We start from the raw sequence: 6270 nt of genomic DNA, 5'->3' as shown, positions 1-6270 counted from the left end.
TTATTATTTTTATTATTATTATTTTTCGGGTCTCTACATCGATATTTTTTGTCTTCAACAATCCCACTTATAGTGTCCCTTCTGTTTGCACTTGAAGTGTATTCAACATTCTTGGCTTTTGATCTAGACTTCGATCTGCCCCTTTTCTTATACTTCTCCTTGGATTTCCTTCTCCTATACTCGAACTTGGCAACCAAGCCCTTTAGTTCATGGTCCTTTTTGGCGAGTCTTCTTTTAGCCTTATTTTACATAAGAACTCTAGAAACCTCTTCATAGCTTAGAGTGGATTTCCCATAGACTACTGACGTAATGAAGTGTTCAAATGAAGAAAGAAGAGAAGACAACAACATCAATGCTTTATCTTCATCTTCAATCCACTCATCTACTTTGAGCAACTTGCTAAAAGTCTAACAGAACTGATTCATATGTTGATTTAGATCTCCATCCTTGGGCATAGGAAGGAACAATAATGACTTCTTCAAGAGCAATTTATTGGTATTACTTTTTGACATAACAGACTCTCTAGTTTCATCCACAAACCCTTGGTAGTATTCTCTTCCATCACATCAAATATGATAGAATATGCCAAACAAAATCAAATAGTACTAAAGTTGATTTGTACTTCTAGTTCCATCCAATCATCTTCATCCATCTTCTTTGGTTTCTCTCCTATCAAGGCCCTATAAAATTTTTGTTGATCCAGTAGATCAGTTACCTGCATCTGCTATAGGTTGAAGTTCCCTTTACCATCAAACTTTTCAAATCTGGTCTTCACCCCGTTCATCTTTGTTATGATTTAGACGCAAACCCTAGAAAAACAAGCACAAATTTGTTACTCTGATACCAATTGATGCAAAATAATGCCCCAAGATTATGCAGGCACATACATAGCAAATACGGAAATTAAACAAAAGCAAGAGGGAGAAGAACACAAATTTATGCGGTTTGACAATCTGCCTACATCCATAAAGTTCCTACACAATTTTCACTATCAAATGAAAAACTACCTTAGGGTTTCAATTCTCGGTTATATTATATATATATATAATCACATATGAAAACTCCAAAATACTTTTATATAATATATAGTTACATTACACGCTAATTCAAATATATTGTATTGTACCTTTAGTATTTGTCTAGTAAAATCAAAATCACAATGCTTTGATTAAAATTACCATTGAACATTCTGCAAAAACTATGTACAAAGTTGTAGAAGAATTAACATAACCCTATTATCCAATGAATAGAATTTAACCTACTATTTGTCTCATAAAAATTAATGATGCGGTCGTTACCAATTACATCATACATAATGATGCGGTGGGTGGACTTCGACCTAATAATTTTTCATTCCAATGAACTCCTCACTCCATAGATTTGCCTGCCAAACACTGCCTTCATGTGGGCAGTCTAATGTCATGGATCCTGAAGTGTGCTTGGAGAGCAGGGCACAACGAATGGCTCTGCGTTTCCCTGGTTTCTGGCAAGTCAAATTTTGGACATTAAAGTAAATAAAAAAATAGAAAAAGAAGACCAAAACTTTTGGCATGCCTTTGCCCGCAAGAAAACAATACAAAATATTTTAACAGACAACACAGCCATTTTTGAGAACTAAAGCAGCCACAAATCTCTTCAATCTTAAACTTGAAAATGGTCAAATATAACAAAAGAAATAAACCCTATAAAAACCCAACACTGCCTCTGCAGTTGGTCACTCCATCCAGCTCTAGAAGAAGAAGAAAAAAAAATGGATGGTCTCTTTCTCAAAGCTCTGGTTTTATCCTCTGCAACGCTATTCCTTTATTGTGTTCTGAGAGCTGTATACGCCATCTGGTGGAGGCCCAAATGCCTAGACAAGTTTTTCAAGCAGCAGGGCATCAGAGGTACCTCTTACAAGCTTCTGTATGGTGACAAAAATGAGTCAGTGAGGCTAAACAAGGAAGCATGGTCCAAACCCATGAGCCTAAACCATCAGATTGCTCCACGAGTCCTCCCCTTCTATCATCAGATGGTACAAAAATATGGTATGCACCTTCCTTAACACAAACCTTAATTTCCTCATACAGTAAAACCCTGCTTATTGTTTGTTTCTATGACTTAAAAACAAATAGGTAAAAGGTATGGTGTAAAAGTTTTACTGTCTTTTTCTCTTTTTCCCACCCTAGCTGGAGCCAAGCAATTAAAGATTGGCTTGTCAGTGAATTCAATGCAGAGCTGATGATACGTCTGTTTGGAGAACAGGAAAATTTTGTTTCAGTTGGTTTGGAACAAGGGCGAGGGTGATGATGGTGGACCCAGAGCTTATCAGGTTGGCATTAACAGACAAGGAGGGCCACCTCCAAAGGCCACCACAGAACCCTCTTACTGATCTTCTCGCGCTGGGAGTCTTTAGCTTGGAAAGAGAGAAATGGGCAAAACGCAGAAGGTTGATTAACCCCGCTTTCCACCATGACAAGCTAAAGGCACGCCCCTCTCTACAATAATCTCAACATCAGCAGAATCTAATCAATGAATTATTCTAGCAGCAGTTCTGAATTTCTGTTTAACAGGGGATGAAATGGAATACTAATGCTGGACAGTAAATCATTAAAGCATAATCAATGATATAATTTGGGTTTTCCTCAAAAATTAATTTCATGTAATCAAAACGTTTCCTGCAACTCGCAAGATTAATTTTTGCTTCTAGTTCTCAATTTCTGTTTAACAGGGGATGGAATGGGATACTAATGCTGGACAGTAAATCATTAAAGAATAATCAATGATATAATCTGGGTTTTCCTCAAAACTTAATTTTGCTGTAATCAAACTGTTTCCTGCAACTTGCAAGATTAATTTTTGCTCATAGTTCAGAAATTTCTGTTGAACAGGGGATGGTGCCAGCCTTTTCAGGCAGCTGTTGCAGCCTGATTGATAGGTGGAGGAAGCTGGTTAGTCCTGAAGGATCATGTGAATTGGATATTGTGCCCGAATTCCAAGCTCTTACAGGGGATATAATTTCTCGAGCAGCCTTTGGATGTAGCTATGAAGACGGCCAGAAGATATTTGAATTCCAAAAAGAACAGGCAGCTCTGGTGATAGAAGCTTTCCAATCCATTTACTTTCCTGGTCTCAGGTGCAATGCCAGTTCTTCACTTCTGCAATTTCAGGGTCTCCATTTTTGGCATGTTTTTCTTAATGATAACATGAATCTTATAATCAATTTAGTCCTTTTTTTTGCACACCCATTTGGATAAGTTTGTCTGTTTAGCAACCCACTATGTAAATTTACTTTTAAATTAACATTATTTTATCAGATTAACCGTAAAAGTTTAATTGATAGCTGATATTTGACTTAAAAATTAGTTTTGGGGGGCAATTTTAAACAATGGAGTTACTTTTCATTGAAATGTACCTTGGTAATATTCTGCTTACATCAATGCTTTGCTTGTTTTAGATTCATGCCCACAAAGAAAAACAAGAGGAGATATTACATAGATAATGAGATCAAAATGATGATAAGGGATATCATTCATAAAAAAGAGGAGGCCAAGAAAAATGGGGAATTTGGCGGCAACGATTTACTGGAATTGTTGTTAGAATGCAGAGAACAAACAGGTAATGGGATGACAATTGAAGATGTGATTGAGGAGTGCAAGTTGTTTTACTTCGCCGGCCAGGAGACCACTGCTAACTTGCTAACATGGACGGTCATCGCCTTATCCATGCATCCAAATTGGCAAGAGAAGGCAAGGGAAGAGGTTTTGCAGATTTGTGGGCAGAAAACTCCTGAGATTGAAGCTATGAACCATCTCAAGATTGTAAGTATCCTTCCATTTACGCAACGCAAAAGTGCTACTTGAATCATTATGAAATTTCCTTCTCTAGATCGATTGATTGATAAGAGAACATGACCTAATTTGGCTGAAGTGGGTAAATTTCGTTTAGGCATGATCTATGAACTTGTTCAAACTGGTACACAATCATGAACCATGAACCATCACTTAATACAAGTGTACAACATAAGGTCATTCAATTTTGAAGAGAAGAAGGAATGTCACACCCGCAATACATCAATATATATCAAAACTAGTAGTTGCTTATATACATATATTATTGGAGTGAATTGCAGGTGTCAATGATACTACATGAAGTCCTAAGGCTATATCCACCGGTGGCCAATCTGTTTCGACATACTCATCAGACAACCAACATAGGAGGAGTGTCCATCCCAGCCGGAGTCGAACTTTACTTACCCATCTTGCTTCTCCATCACGATCCAGAGTACTGGGGTGACGATGTCGAAGAATTCAAGCCAGAGAGATTCGCCGAAGGGGTTTCGAAAGCATCCAAGGATCAAATAGTATCCATTTGGATGGGGACCCAGAATCTGCCTAGGACAAAACTTTGCAATGATGGAAGCGAAGATAGCCTTGGCAAAGATTTTGCAGCATTTTTGGTTTGAGCTCTCCCCGTCCTACGCTCATGCTCCTTATACTGTCATTACTATTCAGCCACAACATGGAGCTCCAATAATACTACACCAAATCTGAGGTGTTTATATGATAGGGAATGATATAAGTAAGATGTTCAAACTATTGTGATTCTATTTTTTTTTTTTATGAAACTTTATGGTGTACTATGGTTCTATTTTTGTAAAAGAGAGTATTTCTTTTTGTTTGTTCAGAGTATGTTTAGTGACCATTTTATTCTGCGGACTTTTTGATGAAACATTAAGTGTTAGGAAATCTAATAAAAAAATAATAAAACTTAAACACAAATAAAAATATGAATATAAACACAATTCACAAATATGCTGAGACATAGATATCTCGCTCTCTTTAAAGAGATTCAAGCCCTTTGCAATTTTTGACTTAATCCACAAATCAGAGCAGCAGAACTCTTTAAGACTTATTTCTCCCGAGATACAACAGCTCGATTTGGATCATATGACTCTCTCCAATTTTGCACAAACGGAAGAGTCCAAAACTCCACAAAAAATACTTTTCTTTGCTTTTCAGACTCTCTAGACTTAAAAGAAGGATGATATGATGAGAATGAAGAGAAGAGTTTGATGTATTGGGCTAATGTCTCAATGCTCTTATTGTGAAATAATATGTGTGGAAACGATCGTGTAGTGCAACAATTACGATGAATAATACAAAAACACACACAGATAAGGAAAGCAATAAACACAACAGAAGAATTTAACATGGCTCGACAGAATGCCTACGTCCACGAGAGCAAGCGGTGACTGAATTTCACTATCAATCAAAATCAGGGTTACAACATTGTATTTATACTAATCCCTAAACATACAGAGGTGTTGTGATATGGATTGTATAATGAAGATGCACAGCGGAATAATCAACAAGAAATAAATAACACAACCAATAAGCACGGAAACACAAAGATTTATGTGGTTCGGCAAAACCTACATCCATGGAAGCAAAAAACACACAAATTTCATTATGGAAATCACAATGTACACAATATACTTCAATAATGATCAGTTTCACTCTCAAAATATGCTTAGATGACATATATAGAGTTTTCTCGGAGGTTTCCCCCCGTTTGCCCAACCACCCAATGTTCAAAATTCAAAAATTCAGACTAACTGCCGCAGCCTAGGCCTCCCTCATTGACGAACACACGAGCTTCGTCGACGAGACCAAGAAGAACTATCGTCGATGAATATAAGGCTCTCGTTGACGAAGCCAGAAGTCTGAAATTTCCTACTCTCAGTAATTATTTGTTGACGAGTTTCAGAGCCTTCGTTTGAAGCTCGTCGATGAACCTTTGTTGTTCCCTCATCGACGAGCATAGACCCTTCATCGATGAGTCCTACTGTGCTGCCCCCTTCATGTTTTTCCTCCCTCCTTCTTTGCTTATCAAAATAGAAGTATAAGAACAACAAATAACAATCTCTACCTTAGCGATTATACGCCCCTTAAGAGAATCTCAAAAACATGAACTGCTTCACTTTGAACTTAAAAATGCTTGGTTGGGTATGTCTCCCTTCTATTACTTGGAGACATGGAGTAAGTCCAAGCAATGCTTGAACTTCTCTGAAGTAACTGATTTGGTCAGAATATCTACTGCATTATCAGATGTGTGAACTTTTTCCAACACAAGTTCACCTGAAGTAATCAATTCCTGAACTCTATGGAATCTCACATCAATGTACTTGGTTCTAGCATGGTATACGTGATTTTTTGCCAAGTAAATGGCACTCTAACTATCACAATGCAGCACCACACCATCCTGCTATAACCCCAGCTCTCTGACTAA

General features: G+C 37.4%; 1 pseudogene; it reads left to right on the top strand.

Moving 5' to 3' along the window:
- Nucleotides 1-1722: 1722 nt before the first annotated feature.
- On the top strand, nucleotides 1723-4665 carry LOC131151109 (cytochrome P450 CYP72A616-like; annotated as a pseudogene).
- Nucleotides 4666-6270: the final 1605 nt, after the last annotated feature.

The sequence above is a fragment of the Malania oleifera genome, chromosome 3 (genome assembly GCF_029873635.1).
Source record: "Malania oleifera isolate guangnan ecotype guangnan chromosome 3, ASM2987363v1, whole genome shotgun sequence".
NCBI lineage: Eukaryota > Viridiplantae > Streptophyta > Magnoliopsida > Santalales > Ximeniaceae > Malania > Malania oleifera.
The sequence above is the reverse complement of the archived record's forward strand: the minus strand, read 5'-3'. Positions and strand labels throughout refer to the sequence as shown.